The sequence below is a fragment of the Zootoca vivipara genome, chromosome Z2 (genome assembly GCF_965207765.1).
Source record: "Zootoca vivipara chromosome Z2, rZooViv2.hap1.1, whole genome shotgun sequence".
NCBI lineage: Eukaryota > Metazoa > Chordata > Lepidosauria > Squamata > Lacertidae > Zootoca > Zootoca vivipara.
In genome coordinates, this window is record NC_142585.1 from 27,832,977 (window position 1) to 27,855,079 (window position 22,103).

General features: G+C 44.0%; 1 long non-coding RNA gene across 1 annotated transcript in view; it reads right to left on the minus strand.

Moving 5' to 3' along the window:
- Positions 1-22,103, minus strand: part of LOC148686600 (uncharacterized) — a 93,271-nt gene that overhangs the window by 33,902 nt on the left and 37,266 nt on the right. The window lies entirely within an intron of this gene.

Here is a 22,103-nt window from a genome sequence, read left to right on the forward strand (position 1 = left end):
TTTCAGTGGGAAGTCCAAAGGATGTTAGAAGTGGGAGGGGAAAACACACAAGGACATTGGAAACAGAATCAAAGGCAGCCTCTCAAAAGAGCCTGTTATGTAACCAGCAGAACAGGAAGAATCCAGTTGACGGCAGAAGCCTGAAAGTGCTCAATGATTGGGAAGCCACAGTGACAAGGAGCATAGCAGGGGCCTCAAGCAAGAAATCAGGTCTTCTCACAGTTGTGGGTGTCCCACCACTTGGTGGGCAGCATATGACCCTTGTCAAGATCACATGGCTAAATCCAGACCAATGCCTTTACAAAATGAAGGCCATTAAAACAAGGAGGGTACGGTACATTCATGGGTACAAAAATGGTGGCGGCACATCCGTATACTGTAAGCAGGGCTATTAAATATTTAATATTGCATTTCCCCATTGTGGCTCACATGAAAATCATCTATTTATAAAAGAGTAAAGATTGGTTTTCAATATGGCATAGGCATACCGATGTATCCAAGAATTACAAAAGCCACCCCAGCTTCTGATTGGATGTCCCATTTTTGGTGCCAAGCTCTTGCACGAGTCAGCAGGCTCCTGCAAGAGCTCAGCACCAAAAGACGCACATCTTTCATGGGAAAGAAGGTTTCTGAGTTGGAGCCCATGGAGGGGGAGGAGGGCTGCTGATGGTGCAGGCCAGGCCTCCCCCACTGGGCCCAAAGGTTGTGCCGCCTCCACCCAACGACACCCCCAACAGAGGAGAAGAAACCAAGGCAGTCAAGGATGACACCAGAAGAGGAAGAGGAGATGGAGGTGCTTGCTCTAAGAGTAGCAGCTGGTAACTGAGACAGGGAAAGGGGCCCAGCTGGCTTGACACCGAAAGATCCACTTCCTGATTTTAATTGATGGGATGCTGGAGAGTAGGATATGGCAATGGCATGATAGAATCAGGCAAACACCTCTTGCAGAAATCCTAACACAATGATGCTAGTTGGCCAGGAGTGAAATTAAGCAAGGTACAGTATGTGGTTTGGGTGAATTTCATTTGTCAGCTCTGAGCAGGGTGACTCACATCCACCGTCCTCAAAGGAATCCTTTTGGAGAACTTCTCAGTATCTAGATGTATCCTGTACTGCATATTAGTTCCATGTCAGTGAATATCTGGCAAAATGCTGTGACCAAAGATTCACAAACTCTGTCACTTATATTTTAAGTTCAGTTTTTTATATCAATTGTTATTTCTAACCTCTTCTTACAATAAAACTATAAATTGGGGGTGGGGACAGTAACAACATGGAAATGTTTCAATGCCAGCTGAATTGTTTTAAATACAACACAACCACCAATGTTCACATACACACATAACACAGAAAAAGCCACGCACGCGCACACACCCCACCTGTGTATAGTATGCTAGTTTCTACACACCTCTCTTTAGCCTCCATCCAGGCAAACAAGAGGGAGCACCAGAGCTCAAGGACACATTTCAGCCAGGTAGAAACACTCAAGGAGCGTATGAAGCAGAGCTGGTGATAGGTGCAGCCTGGGGGAAAGTCAAAGCCTTGGAGGCTTGGAGGTCCACATTTGGTCCCATGCTTGTTCTTCCCCACCACTGCACTTAGCCTAACTATGGCTTTTCTGGAACATGTGAACATGCAGACTCCCACCAAGGAACTCACAGCAGTTTTGCTTTCCCACTTTGCTGCATTGCAGATGATTGGACTGGAATACCCTTTGGGCCCCTTCCAGTTCTGCAATCCCATGAGTCTGTGCTTCTGTGTTGTGTTTACTAAGCCAATGTATAGCTTAGTGTGTTGTCTGAACCTGGGCTCATGTTTAAGCTCTCTCTCCTCACTAACCATAAGCTGTAGCTAAGGTTTATACCATGTCATCCAAACCAGGCCAGAAGCTACATCTTGCCTTGAAATGGAAAGGAATACGGACTATCAAGAACTGCAGGTGGTTTAGTTTATGTGCTTCCCATTGGGGCATCTGGTTGGCCACTGTGAAAATAAATTGCTGGACTAAATGGGCATTTGGTCTTATCCAACAGCTGTGCTCCTCTTATTTTCTTAAGACATTTGAACCTAGCAGCCCTCGCTCATAACTCTGTGACATCTGGTTCTCTAATCTCGCCCAATAAGTAACTTGAGTCACTTGAGTAAGCCAGAACTATGGACTCTGATTTGCAAGGGATATTGATTTGTTGATGTGCTTACAGTTTTGTTTTGTTTTTATATTGGAGATATTAAAAGAGATGGCCAGGAGAAACCACTTTGGATTTGCTGGTGGTGAAGTAGCTGCCTCTTAATTTTGAAGCTGAACCTTTGTCAGAACAAATTCTTCAAGTTCTAAAAGGTTAATTTGCTTTTCATAAACTACACATTTTTTAAAAAAATGATAACTTTATTCCTTCCTGGAAGAGTTTTGACCTTTTATTCATGTATATTTTTCAACTCAACTATTTGCTGTTTACGCCACGAGCAAGGATGTCACAAACTGTCTTAGCAAATCGAGCAGCAAACAATGAAACGTGGGGGTAAGATGAGGAGAGCAGGTTGTGAGGGGTGGAAAACAAGCTGTCTGAAGGTAACAACTCCCTTTCTTTTCCTTATAAACAGGTCTCTGATTCATTACTGGATGCCAATAATGGGGAAGGGCTATAGCTCCATGGCAGAGCATGTGCTTTGTGTGCAGAAGGTCCCAGGTTCAATCCCCAGTGGCATCTCCAGGTAGGGCCAGGATTGTCCCCCATTCTGCAACCAGTCTGTATATGCAATACTGGGCTAGATGAACCAGTAGCCAGACTCGGGGCTTATCCAGACTTTTTTCTCACTCTTTCCAGGCAGAGGTTCGCACTTTAACGCTCTGTGTCAGAGTTGTTTTTGTTTTCCCCTCAGCTTTCCCCATCAAAACACACTCTTTAAAACTGAATCAGAGCAAACATCAATTTGGGTTTTCTGCAGATTGACATTTGCTCCAACTGAGCTTTAAAGAGTGGGTGTTCACAAGGAAAGCTCGGGGGTGGGGAGGTTTAAATCACTTACTTGGACTGGAAAGAGCAGAAGAAAGGCACGGCCGTCTTGAGGGTATCCAGCGCCATGGTGCAAAATCCCTCTGGCGCCCCGCCCCCCCTGCTTGCTAGACACTGTTGGAACGGCGGCTAGCAAGCCTGCTGTTGCGAGGGGACGTGGCGGGAACAGCACACCGAAAGGAGGCCATTCGGGCGCTGCTCCTGCCATCACCCCTCACCTGGGCGGGCTTGCTAGGCGCTGTTGGTACGGCGGCTAGCAAGCCTGCTGTTGCAAGGGGACATGGCGGGAACAGCGCACCGAAAGGAGCCCTTTTGGGCGCCGCTCCTGCTGCCCCGAACATGAGCAGCGGGCGGGTCTGCTGGGCATCCCAACCCAGCGCCCCTGATGGGGAGGCATCCTGGTGCACCACACCACTAAGCCAAATGGAAAGGGCGGCCCTGAAGAAAGGTATGTGTAGATAAGCCCTTGTAGCGGTTACTCTGACCTGCACATCACCACTGGACATTTTACGGTCGATTGGTGATGTGCCAACTACAAAATAAACACCTCCACCAAAACACCACAGACCAGGATACAGATAAAATAAAACGAAGTTGCTTTATTGTGTGTTCATATGCTTAATGGTTGCAGTACAAATCTTAGGTTGTTCTAAATTTCAGATGGTTCCTATACCGGCCTATTACCTCTAATTATAAATTACCGGCCTATTACCGCTAAAGTCAACTAAGTAAATATTTATTAATAATCTCACAACTTTGTATCCCATCTGACTAAATCACCACCTATTCTCCTTCCTCAATATATTAAACTAGCTCTCTCTGCATATAACCAACCACTCCTAGCTCAACACCAACTCCCACTCCCTCAACCTCAACTCAACTCGGGAGGGGTTTTCATCCCTGGGCTGAGCCCGCCCCCGAGGGTTCTATCTGCTCTAAGCTTAACCCCTCACATGCTGGGTCTTGTCTCGGTGGCGAATCGCCACAGCCCTCAATATAAGGCACTGATGTTCCAGTTTTGCTCAATGGAGAGACAAAACATGCCAACAGCACACTAGAACTGAATTGCCCTGTAGAACCTTTTCAGGATCCCCTTTTCTTGCATTCTGAAGGCTGATTCATTAGAACAGTTAATAAATTCTTTCCTCCAATTTGCAAACTGAGGGACAACATTTTACTGGAGAGCAGGAAACCCATGTATTTGCCTTAGCATCAATGTGTTTTGGTGTAGCTATGTTTGACAGCTTATGTTACTCTCTCTATAGATCGGCCATGTCAAGTTGGTGCCCTCTGGATTACAACTCCCAGCAGCCCCAGCTTGTTCTCTCCCATAATGGTCATATGCAGAATACAGCAACTGAAATGAAAGGACATGACTAATTTAGGTCTATTCATTTCAATGGGCCTACTCTGAGTAGTTTTTAGTTGTACACAACCCTCCAGAGTGCATGGAGCGTTAGGGGAGGGGGTGTTACCGCTGGTGGGGGGCATGTCATGCTCCTACTGGGGCAGCTTGTCCACATTTGGCCCCCACTCTGCAATCAGCTTTCACCTGTGACTACTAGACTACCTTCCCAAGTTGATGAGCCCAACCTGCCACATACAGCACAGGCCAAAACTGCCTTCTTGACTGTTGGAACTCCTATTGGCCTTGTCTACTCAAACTGCTGGAGCCTGTCTTTGCATAAAGGGGAAGTCCCTAACTCACCAAGTGTTTGTGATCCATTGGCTACCCTCATCTGGTTTAGCCAGCCAGTTGAAGCCTTTATATGATCCACAGAAGGGAGCAACTCTATGCTGAAAGGTAGCAGCATTTGGATCTTATTAGTTTCAAGAAAAGGCAAGTAGGTTCCTAAAAGTATGCATGGCGTGGCATATCATGGAGACAGTGGATAGAGAGATGCATGAATGATTAATTTATTACAGTCAAAGACCAGCTTTGATAGAGAGGTGTTTTCTTCATGGAATCATAGAATTATAGAGTTGGACGGGACCCCGAGGATCATCTAATTCAACCCCCTGAAGGAGTGCCATTGGCAGGATCTCTAGCAGGGTAACCTGCAGAAGGCCCCAAAATGGAGCATTCCAGGGAGGATGGAACCTGAATCGGTCTCACTGCCATCTTGCAGTGTCATCAAACCCAGTCCAGGCCCACTCACTGTTCCAGTTCCAGGCTTAGTGTGGCAATTGCCCTGTCCCATCCCCATCTTCCACCCCATCTATTGTGAGTGTCAAGGTTGCAGGTGCAGCAGTTGCCATGCTCCATAAAGCCCTAGCAGATTTGGATTGTGCTCTGAGTGTATCGCTTACGCCCATGATAAAACACTCCAAAGTCCATATTGGGGCAATGCCTTTATTAGGGCAACCAAAATTTCATGAAACAGTGTGCAAGCTTTCAGGTTCATCAGAACTCTTCATCAGGCCTCCATCAGGTTCTAGAGAACTTGAACACTTGCACACTATTTGGCATTTTGGTTGCCCTGAGAAAGAAAAAACAATAATAACAATTTCATTCCATTACCCACTTAGAAAACGAAACAAAAACAATACATTGGTCCTTAGCAAGTTGGTTGCCCCAATTTAAACTGGGTTACACCAGAGACAGTGACATTATTTCCTTTTCTATCTCTGTTTTTAAAGGAAAGCACGGGGGGGGATTGTGGGTCCCTCATCTAAAAAGGCAGAAGTTATCAGCTTCTAAACTTGAAATTGATTAATTTCAGCCCTGCTTTTGAATGAGAAATGAAATTTATTCTGCCACAAACAGCTCCAGCTGAGGCAGCTAAGCTGAATGTGAAGAAATAAAAGTCCTCTTTAAACATATTGAATCAAACATCTCAACAGAGGTAGAATTTCATGAAATTTCATTAGCTAGTGAGTTCCTAAATAACAGAAAATGTAGGGAAGGAAAGTCAAATTTAGGCTAAGCAAATCCAGGGTGGTAAAAAGTATCTATAATATGTTGTGTCAGTAAATGATCTATTTTATCAGTAGCAATGAATGAAGCCTATAGAAGTGGAAGTTATTTGCTATCAAAACACCAAAGAAAGTAAGTTTGCTATACCAGATAAATTTCAATTTAAAGACACAAAAAGCATTTGGTCCTATCAAAACTCATAATGCATCCCTGCAGTAGCTAAGAATATCAGCTGTGAGCCGGGAAATCCTGCATTTGAATCTCACTACAGCAGTGGTGGCCAAACTTGGCCCTCCAGCTGTTTTGGGACTAGAATTCCCATCATCCCTGACCACTGGTCCTGTTAGCTAGGGGTGATGGGAGTTGTAGTCCAGCAACAGCTCGAGGCCCAAGTTTGGCCACCACTGCACTACAGAATATGTATAAAAATATGTATACAAATAGGGAACTGCAAGGAAATTTTGTGGTTGAGGCTTAAGAGTAGTGCTCCTATTCAAGACTTCATTTCTACCAACAAGGGAACATGCTTCCCCATGAAGCAATGATGACCACAATAATAGAACTGTAGAGATGGAAGAAGACTCTGAGGGTCATCTAGTCCAACCCCCTGCAATCCAAAGACGATTAGACAAATTCATGGAAGAGAGCTGATGGCTACTAGCCCTGACAGCTATGCTTTACCTCCACAGTTGGAAGCAGCAATGCTTCTGAACACCAGTTGCATGTCGAGGTCACCCCCAATCACATTTTAGAGATATTCAGTTCACTTGCAGGGAGCCATGGCCGCATGGCTTCTTGCTTGTTCCAGGTAGAAAAAAAGAAGCGGTCGGGGCAGAACCTGCTAAGACAAACACATTGGCAACCTGAGCTCAGGGCTCAGATTAACCCTGTTATGCATGCAAATGTGAGTCAATAACTGCATATAACAACAACAACAAACCAGGCCTTGGGCATGGACTTTTAATTCTCTTGCCCTCATTTCACTACTTACATGGGCGGATCTACTTAAGACATAATCTACTCTAAGAGAGGAGTAGTGTAGCTGGGACTCTTGCTTCATCAGCAATTCCCCACACCGGGTTGTCCAAAGTGCATAATGTTTTTGGTTTTGTACTGGGTCTACAACTGTTTCCTGCCTTCTAATCTTGTCATCCCTCAGGATACAGAGATCTCACACAGAAGGAAGTGAAGTCTAGCATAAAGTTCCAAGCAACTTGCACGGAAACAACATGAAGTTGTACATTTCATCCATTCTGATCCATCATTGGTCTATGCTCTACTGTGTACTTCAAGTTTCCTCTAGTTTACTAATTCTGCAGACCTAGTGAACCTAGCATATATACCGGCATCTGGGCTTTGGGCTGAACTGGGCTTTGGGTGAATTACATAACTCCTGGGTGGAAGGACCAAATGGAGGTTGAGGATAAATTGATCCAGTTCACATTTAAAGGCAGGCATTCCTAGTTACCATTTTCCAAAACAACATGCAAACCCAAATACAGTGATTCTTCAAAAAATTGCCCTTCTATGAATTTTGCAATGCAGTTCTACAGCCAAATAATGTGTACTAAAATGCATATACTAAGGTAAAGTGTGCATCAGGGCTGGCCCTATGGCAAGCCAGGCCGCCGGGCCGCCAGGGGGGCGCCGTGCGGTAGGCGCTGGGAAACGGGGCGGGGGGCGCCAGAGGGATCTTCGCACCATGGCGCCAGGGCGCCAGATATGCTTAAGATGGCCCTGCTGTGCATTAAAATGTATATTAGTGAAAATAACATAAAAATGCATTATATTAGGGGAAATGGTTTGCATACAAAAATTTGCATATTTGGAGAAATTTGCAGTAAATGCTGATGGATTCTCATGAGAACTTTATAAATAAATCGCAAACTGACAAGGAAATATGAAAACATCAGAAACTGAAATTATGTAACAGAATCACCCATCCCAACTCCCATGGATCATGCAATAGACTGCGTCTAGCTCTACAAAGTTGGAGATAGTGTTCTGAGGTCGAAGATGGAGAACCAATGTTAAAGTCTCCCTCCCAGCAGCCTGCAGCTGTTTTAATACCTAAATGGCACCAGAGCTCTGACTTTTAATTTTATATACATATATTATTGAAATTTTTCAGTAGAGAAATGATGTGAAAAAGGTGGAGAGAACTCAAAAGAAAAGAAAAGAAAAAGAAAGAAAAGTGCTTGAAACTGTAGTGCAATACAATATTAACTTAAGGTGGGCCAAAGTGTTCTGGGAAGGACCCTAAGCTATCTTGGTCCCCTGACACATCCCCAAACCAGGAAGATATTTAGTTACACTCTGTGGAGTTATTCATCCAGACAAGGTGACATTTGCTTCACTGGTGAGTTGCTTCTTACTCTGCAAACAGGTCACCTGCAGTGGCACTCAATACTCTGATGTAGTGATATGGCTCAGGGAGGCCAACAGAAGCTTTGCTCCACACACCAGAGCCAAATGTCACAGCTTGCCTCTTCTGAGATCAAGATGCTGGAAAGGGAAAGGAGTTTTTGCCGTAGGTACTCTACTTCTTCCTGCTGTGCGCCTAACACAAGAAAGGGACAGTCCCAACCACAGCCTACCCCCAGGCAAGGCTTTTTGACAGGAAGGAAGGTGAATATTTTCAACTGCCAGGGATTTACGATATAGATGAATTTATTTTACTTGCTTTGCAGACTCCTGTTGTTCAACAAGCCATGAAACAACAGGCAAGACTTATCTATGTTATCAATGGCACGTTAGACGCCATGGAAGCTTCTCTCCCAATCAGAGGCAACACCTTCCGCCAAAGACTGAGTGGGCCTGACGTTGCACACACATGACATTGCATGGTTGCAATGAAGCTGCATGCACCAAGCACCCCGTGCCAGTGTCACTGTGCCAAGCAGCACTGAGCATGCTAAGCCGAGCGCTGAGCTACCTCAATGGACAATGGCTCCTCTCTTGCGCTTGGCCTTCTCTGCACTTGGCCTCCTCTGCACTTGACCTCGTCCAATATTGAGGGGGCTCCAAACAGTTCAGCCCTCATGAGCTGATGCCCCTGCTCCCTATACAAACAGCATCCTCAGAGGTGGGAATTGCCACCGACGGTGATATGTGACATCACCAACTTGGTCAGCTTCAAAAGACAATTTTTTTTGGAGTATCAATGGTTTTCAGCCATGATGGCTAGGTTGTACATCCACTGTTGGAGGCAGTATGCCTCTGAATCCTAGTTACTGGGAATCGCAAGTGGGAAGAGTTGCTGCTGCACTTGAGTCCTGCTTGAGGGCTTCCCACAAGCATCTGGATGGCCACTATGAAAACAGGATGCTGTAGTAGGTGGGCTTTTGGTCAGCTCAAGCAGGCTCTTCTCATGTTTTTAGTATTTTTTGCCAGGATCATGGCAGGGAAAGGAAATCCCTGCAGTCACAGTTGCTGCTTCTCCACTGCCCTGCAGTATCTGCTGCTTATTATTTTTACTTTTCCAAAATGTGCATTAGGCAGGCACCTTCATTATACTATTTTCTTTACATATGAATTTTCAACCATTTAAATGCTGATTTCCACCATAGTCACTAAGGGGTGTAAGTTTACAAAATATAAGGTCAAGATAAAACCAGCTAAGACTAACCATAAAATAAGAAAGCATACTTAAAATGCCAGCTGAAATATAAGGATCTTCACCAGGAAAGGGGGTTCGTCTGATTTGAGCCAGGACTTGAAGTTATGTGCTAGTGGTAGTCTGTTCCCACCAACAGTTGAGACCAGGGTTTCCCAAACTTGGGTCTCCAGCTGTTTTTGGACTACAATTCCTATCATCCCTGACCACTGGTCCTTCTAGCTAGGGATGGTGGGAGTTGCAGTCCAAAAACAGCTGGAGATCCAAGTTTGGGAAACCCTAGTCTAGGCACAGCATTGTTCCCCAGCTGGCGTTTCTGGACCAGCCCAACGGCGACAGAATACAATCTCATTGCAATGATTGAGTCTTGAGGTTAGCAATAAGGCAGCTTACTTTGTTCCTAATTCTGGTATACCAAGCTCTTGCCACATTGTTGAGTCTTCAAAATAGAGTGGAAGTGCTACCTATGTATGCCCAGCAAGGGTAATGTGGCTTAAGGATGTCTTTAGGTAAGGTCAGATCATGTTGCAAATGTGGAGAGGTCAAGTAGTTATTGATGCCTGACACTTTGACAGGCTATAAGCCTCTGTGTTTATTTCACACACACACACACACACACACACACACACACACACACACACACCTGCATTATTACATTCATATCCCATATTTTCTCCAAGTGAGATCCAGGAAGCATGCAAGGGTTCTCTCCCTCTCCATTATACCTTCACAACAACCCTGTGAGGTAAGTTAGGTTGAGAGTGAGTGACAGAGCTCAAAGTCTCCCAGTAAGCTTCATGTATGAGTGGGGAATTGAACCCTGGTCTCCTAGGTCCTCATCCAGCACTCTGTCACACCACACTGTCTCTCAGGTGGCATGGCAGTGTGTAGCAGCTTAGTAGAATGCTGTGGAACATCTTCAGTCTCTGGCAATTAAAAGTTCCATTTCTAATGGTCATTTACAAGATCCACAATCTGTTTCACATTCCAAGTGCTGTGGAATTAATAAGGATTCCTGATGGCTGGTCTGTTTGCACAGCTTGAACCCTTAGGTCTCAAACCTGTATTTTAAACAGGTATCTTAAACCAAGGGGAAAGGCCATAACTCAGTGGTATGCAGAAGGTCACAGGTTCAGTCCCAAAAATTTTCAGGTAGAGCTGGAAAGGTTTCCCACCTGAAAGCCTGGATGGTCTCACACCTCTGACCCTTGACCTTTTCACTACCAGCCAGGTCAGGGAGGGACCTACCATTTGCTTTCTTGCACAAAGCCAGTTCCTTTGCTACTCTAACAGCCCATATTTAGGGACCATTAACTCACCAAGAAGGTAGCCTGGTTATTCCAACAATTGAATCCTCCATTAGATTTTAACCCTTGCTGTATTCAAGAATTAGAAGCGACTCAGGCAAACAGCCTATCTCCACCCCACCCCAAACCCCCCCACAATACATATTCTGAATCTTTTGCTATTTTTACCCGGTTGTGAATGACATATTGTGGCAATGTCTTTCTTGAGATAACCTCCTAATAATGCCTTTGAGAAGCTATCATACTGCAAATTGTGCTTTATTGAAATCAGAGACGTGTGTCGAAATCTTCAGCTGACAGATAGAACTCATTTAAGATTTCAGAAATGTTTGCTGCCTTCTTGGGAAGAGTTTTCTTCACTGCCCACACATTTCTATTTTTAAACCCGTCTTACTCTATTCTGCAAAGCAATTTGCTTTAAACTGCAGCTGTACATTGACAAACCACCTACACAGAATACTTCAAAGCTTCTCCCTTGCTGACACTGGAAGGTCCTTTGACACCACTGTTACACTTTTCACTCATGCATTTATTTCTAGACTGAATGGAATGGCAGAAGGCTATTTCACATGCTACACAGCAACAAGCCCCAAATTGCTGCTACTGCTACTGCTGCTGCAATGCAGCAGCCAGTCCTGCCACACATAACTATTATCCCTGCTCTTCCATCCCCACCACCCACCTGGTTCCTCATGCAGCCCCCTGCTTCCTGCCATACACACTTGGAACTAGGGAGGAGGAATAAATTCACTTCTGTTTGCATTTTAATGAGAAATTACCCAATTTGCACTTCTCCAACCAATACATGAACCAAAGCACAGCTATCCTTCAGAATTTGCAATTACCCAAACTATGCAATGCAATCCTTCAAACAATGTGCACAAAAATGTATACATTCAAGAAAACAGTAAACCCAAATGCATTATATCAAGATGTGTGTATAAAAAAAAGTCTATGCATTCATCTGGAGCATGATGTTCTGCACTTGCGTTCTGCAAACATTTTACAACAATGATTTTCCAAGCTTATAAAATGCATGAGGAACCTCTACAAGATCATGGGGAGCCTTCTCCCTGAAGCCCTCTGTAGCCCCTACAGATACTGTTCCCACCCCCCACCCGGTTGTTGTTTTAAGAGCATAAAAACACAGAGATGTAAGAAGAGCACTTCTGGATCAGGCCAAAGGTCCATCTCTTCCAGCATCCTGCTCCAACAGTGGCCATCCAGATGCTTCTTCTGTGAAGCCTGCAAGCAGGACTTGAGTGCAACAGCAACTCTCCCCACTGGCTGCATCAACAGAAGAATCGTGTCCTTATCGAGGGAAGTAATAGCACTGCTCTATTTTGCCTTGGTCAGACCACACCCAGAGTAGTGTTTCCAGTTCTGGGCACCACAATTTAATAAGGATATTGACAAGCAGAAATGTGTGCACCAAGATGATCAAGGATCTGGAAACCAAGCTTTATGAGGAACAGTTGAGGGAGTTGGGTGTGTTTAAAAGGAGACTGAGAGGGAGATATGAATAGCCATATTCAAATATCTAAAGGCCTCTGAGCATGCTTGTTTTCTCCTGCTCCAGAGGCTAGGACCCAAACCAATGGATTCATGTTAAAGAAAAGGAGATTCCGACTAAACATCAGGAAGAACTTTCTGACAATGAGAGTGGTTTGACAGTGGAGCACACTCCCTCGGAGGGTGGTGGACTCTCCTTCCTTGGAGGTTTTTAAGCAGAGGTTGGATGACCACGTGTCATGGATGCTTTAGTTGAGATTCTTGCACTGCAGGGGATTGGACTAGATGATCCTCAGGGTCCCTTCCAACTCTACAATTCTATGAATTGTACACAGAGACATGCTGCCTCTGACACTGGAGAGGGAACATAACCATCATGGCTAGTAGCCATTAATAGCCCTATCCATATTTTTTTAGTTTTTAAACATAGGGTATGAGATGCAATAATCTGTAACTTTAGTCTTTCAGAATGAAGCTTTCTTTCCGAAAGAAGAAGGAGGATCACTCTCTTTAAATGCATTTCTTCTTCTTCTTTTGCCTATTTGCACTTCTGTAAAGCAACAAACACCCGTTAATCAGTAAGCCATGTTAAAGTTGAGAGGAATTGAGAAAGCCAACGGAGGTCAATAAACTGAACTATGTTGTGATCACTTACTGAATATCATCAACTCAATTCTAAAATGGGTAATTTGTGGCTGTAATAGTAGGAAACAGAGACAATTCCTATGATGTATTAAAAGTGCCATCTAGTGGAGAAAAGTCATTTTCAAGCATCCTTTTTTCAGTCTGAATTGTGCTCCCGCTAAATATTCTATATCTTCCAAGTCCAATACAGCAGCGTCCAATCTGTTTGGCATGCAAGTGTACAGAATCCCAACCCACAGCTGCATGTTCAGCATCCCACTGCAGTTTGCGTAAAGACCTGAGGACTTGGCTGTTAATAATGAATGCAGCAGCAGCATTAGAAGATGTTGAGGGGAGTTGTTGAACTGAGTACCTCAGAATTTCCCCCTAAAACCCAGCCCGTCATGGAATGAAGCCCAGAGTGGGGAGTTGTTGTGGCATTATCCTTCCCCCCTTTATTTGCAACCTTCATGCTTAGCAGAGCAGTTTTGAAAGCTGCAATGTGACCCTCCCCTTTGCTGAGAGAAAAGTGTTGAAGGACTGGATACCATCTCTTTCTGGGATTTTCACAAACAGCTGGCACATAGGCAAGGGGGCCCAGGACCATCTCTGGGAAGCCAGGTTCTCAAAATCATGATCCAGGTGCAGTGACCAGCTGTCCATATGTGGCCAGGCCATGAGCCCATTGAGGCTGTGAGGAAGACCTCATGGAATGTGGTCTGAAGGCACATGAGGTTACCACCTTGGTGAAACTAAGTAGGTCTGGGTCTGGTCAGTTTCTAAATGGTGACTGCTTGGGAACCACCCACCAAACACCACCGCTTTGGGTTCCATGGCAGAAGGAAGGCAGATAAATAAAAGTAAGAAAATAAGTTAATAAATCAATAAATAAATCTCTTTCGGCTCCTTGGAACTCTTGATATGGATGCTGCCAGCTGTCAGAACCTCAACTGCTCCCAAAATGGAAAACCTTGCAGGATTTGCTACTTTTGCTTTGGAATAAAAACGTGTGGAGTTTGGCACTAGCTGAGAAAATAACCCATAAATGCTGTATGGTAGGATATTATCTTATATGCAAAACCACAGTGCTCCCTCTCTGTAGTACAATGTGAAATTTGATTTTCCTTATGGTCTTAAGCATCTTAACAACCTAATATTAAGTCTCTCTAAGATATACTGGGCTGCTTTTTTTGTACTTCTGTTACTTTTATCACATTATTTTATTTGATTTACTTCAATGAAATCTTTTAATAAGTCCCGAAGGTAACAAAAGTTAGTTATAGGGAGTGGGGGCAGGATCACATATTGCAGGGCCAATGAAAAGTTGACCTTGTATTGTCAGGACAGTCTCAGAAGCAAAAGCCCAGGGCCCTGTGAGGCAGAGTGAGCAGGGCAGACCTCAAACACAGTCACCAGCTTGTCACTAAGTATGAAAGAAGAGCCCCTCTGGATCTGACCAGAGGCCTGTGGAGTCCAGCATCATGATCTCACAAGATAAAAGCACAAGTAAATACAGTAGTTGAAACCACTAGGTGTCTCCCTTGCTGTGTTTGGTGTTGTTGTTTTTAATAATAAAAAAAAGCATTTAAGCAAACCTGTATGTTTTACCCAGGAACCTTCTGCCTTTTGTCAGTATAGTGTAGGGGTTGTGTGTGTGGTGGAATGGACAATAATAATAAAAAGTAGGAGGTGATGCAAAATACCTTTCTCTGCCGGAGAGTTGATGTCAGTCAGAGTAGATCAGCTGGCCGGATCAAGCCCAATTGCCTTCAAGATCCGGCCCACAGACTGTCCATGGATCAGCATGGGGATTCTGTTCGTTTGGGATGCACCATCCCCCCCCCTGCGCCATTTCCCCCTCTCTCCCCCCCCCACACCACGGTGGTGCCTCCTCCCTCCCTCCTCCTGGCTTCTCTCTGCCCTGTCTAAAGGAGGAAGGGGGCTGGGCTGGGCTGAGCTGGCTGAGCGCCATTTTAAGCAGCCCCTCTCCAGAGCCAGCCCTTTCACGCCGCTCATCTTCCCTCCGCTGCCGCTGCTGCCCTGGTGCTCCTGTGGGCCAGAGAGCGGAGCAGATGAGCTTGCTCTGCCTACCCATGAGAAGCAGCAGTGGCAGTGGTGGCAGTTGTGGTGGTGGTGGCGGCGGCAGCCCCAGGGAAGGGAAGCACAGCGGCTGGGGCTGGAGGGGGGGAGGACTACTTGCCCCCCTTGCCTCTTCTTCCAGTTCCCCCCCGTGCCGTTTCTCCAGCCCACCACAAGGTCTGAGGGACAGTGAACCGGCCCGTGGCTTTAAAAATTTGCTGACCCCTGGAGTAGATGATACTGGGCTAGATTTTGATGAAATGAGGTGCCATATTAAGATGCACCACTAGGCTGGTGGGTTTTGACCCACAAGCAGCTGGCATATGTAAGTCGGCCTCAAATGGTGCTCCCAACATTTCTGCCCATTAAGTTTACCCTGATTATTAGGGAAGAAACTAGTGTGCAAAAGTGGAGAGGGGAGGTGTCATGCAGACTAGTGTGCATATTTATAGCACCCTTTCCCAGCACGGTGCTCTCCAGATGTTTTGGAATGCAATTCCCATCAGCCCCAGCAGATGTTTTGGACTTAAACAAAAATACAGTATAGTTAAAGCATGGGATTCACCTCCATAACTTAGATGGCTTTAAAAGAAGGTTAGACAAATCCATGAAGCATATCAATTACTACTAGTCACAATGGCTATGTTGGATGCCATGTGCCCCTGAATACCAGTTGCTGGGAATCACAAATGGCAAGAGTGCTGTAACACTCAGGACCTGCTTGGAGGCTTCCCATAAGTATCTAGTTGGCCACTGTGAGAACAGGATGTTGAAGTAGGTGAGGTTTCAGCTGGATCCAATAGGCTCTTCTTATGCTCTTATATTAATTCCCATGTGGTTGACAGGAGTTGTGGTCCAAAGGTTGTACGGTAGTGGCACAAAACTGAAGGCTGATTTAAGCCATCTAAAAGGACTGCAGCTAGGTGTTACAAGAGGAATGGAAACAGCAGAATATCAGAAAGGGATAGAAGATGGGGGTTAAAGGTGGCTCCAAATTCCGAAGAAGCCAAAGACCTCTATTTGAATGTAAATGCTCCAACATAAAACAGATTTGAAATTGCAGGTGCCACAGCAGTATCTGTGCAGACCTACTGGGGACAAAGGACAAGCAAAAGAAAAAAGGAGAACAAAACTAATTGATATGACCAGTGCCAGATTTAAGTATAAGCTAAACAAGCTATAGCTTAGGGCCCCAAAAAAATTAAAGGGGGGGGGAACGGATGTACATTTCCAAAATATAAGATAAAAAATAAAACCTACATACAGTTAGAGCTTAATAATTATTTCACTATTAATATACTATTACTATACTTCTTAATTGTATTTCACTATTAATATACTTCTTAATTGTATTTCAGTTCAACAACTACTTTGATAAAATACATATTTTGCTATGTGCAAATGGCTTTAGGTACCTATTAAGTCCATAAATGACCATATAGCATATATTCAACACAAAAAACAGTGACAATTTGTTGTTGACAAAGGGCAGCTGCACATATAAAGGGCCCCATTACCTTCAGTAGCTTAGGGCCTCATCAAACCTAAATCCGGCCCTGGATATGACCACTTGAACTGGGGTGTTGCCAGATGGGCTCAGAACAATGTAATGGTCTTGTCTGCTAGTCTCTCTCCAGCAGTGGCTTCCACCAGCTAGTACAAGGGGAGAGTAAAAACTGTATAGGCTCAGTAAACATCTCCAGGGGTTGAGCCTTCTTCTCATCCGCAGGCAATTAAAACTATTTAGAGCCGCTCAGTGGGGAAATGCACTATGAGGGGGCAATTGCTTTAACCAGAGAGGAAATTGGGGATGGGGGGTGAGAAAAGTCTAGATGTCTTAATTGATTTTACACACCACAAAATTTAAAGCTGTTCCAATCCGGTATCTCTTTGAAGAGATGATTTCTGTTTTTCTGAACTGCATTTCGATCACTGTATTCAGTCTTTTCCTACTGGGGCACCCCAGCTGTTTTTGGACTACAGCTCCCATCAGCCCCATCCAGCATTGTGGTCCAAAAGCAGTTGGAAGACACCAAATTGGAGATGGCTTCTCTATTTGATGTATAGTAATTGCTTAAAGATTCCGCCTCTATGGAGCCATCTGTAGGGCTGCTCTGCTCTAAGCTTCCAAAAGGAAAAGAAGGATATAAATGTAATAAAATTAATCCTGTGCCCCATGCAAAGCATTTAATTATTTAAAATAGTTCTCATCTCTCACCATATAAATGCAGCCAGATTTTGGAAAATGTTTGAGTGAGTTAGTTAGTTTGGACTCTTGATACTCAAGGGTCTGGCAGATAGCCTTCTTAGAAAAAAATTCTCATAAACTGAAAGTCTCTAAGAGGTCTAGTAAAAAAGGAGAGAGACAGCCCCCCCCCTTGCATTATGGTTTAATTTATGTCATTTACAAATAAGGAGGCATGTGGACGGATTATCCCACCATCGATTGCTGTAATATGGGTTACATGAAAATACAATCAATAAGATTCAACACACCCATGCTATTTTATTTTGTTTTATGATATTTTATTTTCAATTATATATCTGTTCTTATGGTGTATACATATGAAAGCAAGGGAAATAAGAATAACGCATTATTATTTTTACCCTGAGGATCATCTAGTCCAACCCCTTGTAATGCAGGAATCTCAACCAGATTATACATGACAGATAGCCACCCAACCTCTGCTTAAAAACCTCCATGGTAGGAGAGTCCACCACCTCTTGTGGGATCCGTTCCACTGTTAAACAACTCTTACAGTCAGAATGTCCTTCCTGAAGTTTAGTCGGAATCTCCTTTCTTGTAAATTGAAGCCATTGGTTTGGGTACTACCATCCAGAGCAGGAGAAAACAAGCATGCCCCATCTTCCATGTGACAGCCCTATAGATAATTGAAAATAGAGGCTACACTTCTGTTGATGCTTGTTTTGCTGCTGCATCACACTGTTCACTCATGTTAAGCTTGTGATAAACTAAGACCCTTAGATCTGCCATCCCTCCCAGAGTCTTGCTTAAGGCGACTATTTCAGAAAGGCTCATGGTAGTGCTGGCCCTGCGAACTCCTATGGGTTTTCAGCAGCATCTGAATGAAGACTTGGCTATTTGTCCAGGTAAACAAAATGTAAGAAGAGCTCAACTAGGCCAAGTCAAAGGAGCATCTAGTCCAACATCCTGTTCTCAAAGTAGCCAGTCAGAAATCCCAGGACTTCAGTGCAATAGTATACTCCCCACTTATGACTCCTAGCAACAGATTGCCTCGGACAGTGGAAGTAGAACATAACCATAATGGCTAGTAGTCATTAACAGCCTCTCTCCATGAACTTGCCAGATTATCTTTTTGACTTGTTAAAATTAGTGGTCATCATTACATTTTGTCGTAGCAAATTTCATAGTTTAACTATGTAGTACCACCGTATTCTGCTCTGGTCAGACCTCACCTGGAGTACTGTGTCCAGTGCTGGGCACCACAGTTCAAGAAGGATACTGACAAGCTGAAACGTGTCCAGAAGAGGGCAACCAAAATGGTCAAAGGCCTGGAAACGATGCCTCATGAGGAACGGCTTAGGGAGCTGGGTATGTTTAGCCTGGAGAAGAGAAGGTTAAGGGGTGATATGATAGCCATGTTCAAATATATGAAAGGATGTCATATGGAGGAGGGAGAAAGGTTGTTTTCTGCTGCTCCAGAGAAGCGGACATGGAGCAATGGATTCAAGCTACAAGAAAGAAGATTCCACCTAAACATTAGGAAGAACTTCCTGACAGTAAGAGCTGTTCGGCAGTGGAATTTGCTGCCAAGGAGTGTGGTGGAGTCTCCTTCTTTGGAGGTCTTTAAGCAGAGGCTTGACAGCCATATGTCAAGAATGCTTTGATGGTGTTTCCTGCTTGGACTGGATGGCCCTTGTGGTCTCTTCCAACTCTATGATTCTATGATTATATGCACTGTGTGAAGAATATATACATAACAATTTCCTCACACCATGCCAATGTCTTCCACTGGTAGGGACAGGAAAGCGTTCAGCATAATATTTTAAGGACACCAGTATGAAAGAGCACAGGATGTTTTTACAACCTCTGCAGATGTATCATGAAGATTCTGCCTACAAGACTCCAGAATCAATGAATTAAACACTACAGAAGCAGTCGTGTAAATCTGTTTGAAAGTCATTCTAGAATGCATCTTGAGGAAACAATCACAAGTCATTCATCCTATGCTGGAATCCTGTTTGAAAAAGAACATCCTTCTCTAAACATAGTTACATTCCCAAAAGATCCTGCTTACTTCACATTTTCTAATTGTGGGAATAGGTGTTAAATTGGAGGTGTCTAAGGGCGCACACACACATTGAGACAATGGACCAATTCACTACACGTTGAATGTGTTCAACAGAGATTTGCTCTAATGTGTCAGTTCATTCATAAAGGTGCAATTAAATATCACATCATTAAGGGACTGTATTTCCCCCCTAATTATCCTGATTATATTTTGCTCACTCATAAAAAAAACAGCGTCAAGACAATTCACACTTAAAAATCAACATATTTCTTTCTTGGTTGGTAGGAATCATCCTCCTGATTATTTTCAGCTATAACTTTTAAATGTTTAAACATGGAACTTTCTTGCATTGTTTTTTTAAATGGCATTTTTATGAGATATTCTCATAATATCTAAGAAAAGCACTTCATAGAAAGCAACTCATTCTCAGTTGCTTCAATCTGTTAAAAGAGAGTTTGAAAGAGATGCCTCAAGACTCCTTGTTGTTTATTTCAGCTAGAATGTTTCTAAGCTTAGTTCAGCCTTCCAGACACTTTGGACTACAACTCCCATCAGCCCCAGTCTCCACTCCAAAACATCTGGAGGGAACCAGCCAATTGTAAATACACTGAAGCCCAGTTAACTACGTCATGTGATGTTTAAGTGTTTAACTTTAATTGGACCTGGGAAAATTAAATTGCCACTGACAATTTGACATTTCTACCATGTTTCAACTCATGTTTGCACCAAGCTGACCTCACCACTACCTCACCCCTCTGCCTCCCAGTAGGCGACAGTGATGCCATTGAGAGGGGGTCAAGTAAGTACCACCACCCCACAAACCAGCACCATTCCAGTGATTTGGGTGGAGTAAAGGTAAAGGGACCGCTGACCATTAGGTCCAGTCGTGACCGACTCTGGGGTTGCAGCGCTCATCTCGCACTATTGGCCAAGGGAGCCGGTGTACAGCTTCATGTGGCCAGGATGACAAAACCGCTTCTGGCGAACCAGAGCAGCACATAGAAACACCGTTTACCTTCCCGCTGTAGCGGTACCTATTTATCTACTTGCACTTTGACGTACTTTTGAACTGCTAGGTTGGCAGGAGCTGGGACCGAGCAACGGGAGCTCACCCCAACGCGGGGATTCTAACCGCCGACCTTCTGATCAACAAGCCCTAGGCTCTGTGGTTTAACTCACAGCGCCACCAGCGTCCCTTGGGTGAAGTACCGGGTGATAATAATAATTTTGAGTCATTGATTAGGTAATGTACCACCTAGTGGTTAGAGGGAATGACACACTCCTCTGACATAGCAAAGAAGATTACCATCTTCAGTAAAAAACGATATATACATACAGTGCTTTTTTCTGTAAAAGAAATGTTTAGGGCAGTGTTTCTCAACCTTTTTTGGGCCAAGGCACACTTGTTCCATGAAAAAAATCATGAGGCACACCACCATTAAAAAAGTTAAAAAAATTAACTCTGTGCCGCCCTATATTGACTATATAATTATGACTGTAAGAAACACTTGCCAATTGCTGTGTTGGTTGCAATCTCCTGTAATAAGGCTTCACAAGCCGCTGATTTCTCTGCCAGCACAATCCTTTGCTCAGCAAGTTTCAGGTTGAGCTCATCCATCCAGCTTCTTTAAGTTTGTCTAAAACCACCCTCCCGTGGTGGTGGCTGTTGAGAGCTGCGCTCGCCCCTCGTCGTGACCCGGCCGGCTTCCTTTCCGGCCGGTCAGTGATGCTTATTGGCGGCCGCCAGGCACATGACAATGCAAATCGCCCTTCTCATCGCCGCACGTCACGGCACACCAGCCAGCGTCTCGCGGCACACTAGTGTGCCGCGGAACAGCGGTTGAGAAACGCTGGTTTAGGGGTTCTCTCATTTTCCTACTCATATTGATATACTGCCCTTCTATGAGGCCAAACATAGATTCACAAAATGTTTAGGGGCAGTGATTTTTTTTCTTTAAAAATTTTTAGGGGTACTCTCATTTTGACTCGAGAAAATCCCCATTTTATAGTTCAAATCAGGAAAAATAAATACAGTAAATAGACAAAAGTACAAAGATTCACAAAATGCGTACTGCTGCATACCCCTAGCAAAAAAGCACTGCATGCATAAATATCTACATACATCATTTTATTTGTATGCCGTCTTTCCACAGTATAAACAATGTTCAAGGTGGCTTACAAAGTGAAAAATGTTATACAATCAAAACACAGCAAAAGTAGGCAGAAACAATAAATAAAACATCAAAAAGTACACAACCAAATGGAACAATTTTACACATGCATCATAATAAAGATGCAAAATAAAGATACAAAAATTAAATATCAATAACAGCAACAACCCTCGGCTCAACAAAAGCCCCTAAGCAATATCCCAGCCCAAGAGTTGTCAAAAAAATGAACTTGCCTATCAGATGGCCTTATTCAAATCTCCAGTATATTTCAGTGGAAGCTTTCCTACCTTGTAGTCTAAGCATTGCATTGTGGCATAACCTTTCACAGAAAAGAATCCACTTTGTCTGATGCCAGAGGTTGTACAGTCGACAACAGGTTGTGCCAAAACAAAACAATTGATTTTAAGATGCTACAAGACTCTTCTTGACTCTTTTTGCTGCAACTGACAAAACAAATTCTAGAGGGTCAGCTGTGTTAGTCTGACACAGCAAGTGCATAACTCATTTATGATGGAATAAGATACTTGTTGTTCTTATTTATTTTATTTTTGCATAAATAAATAAATGTGTGGAATCTGTGCCCTGTCTG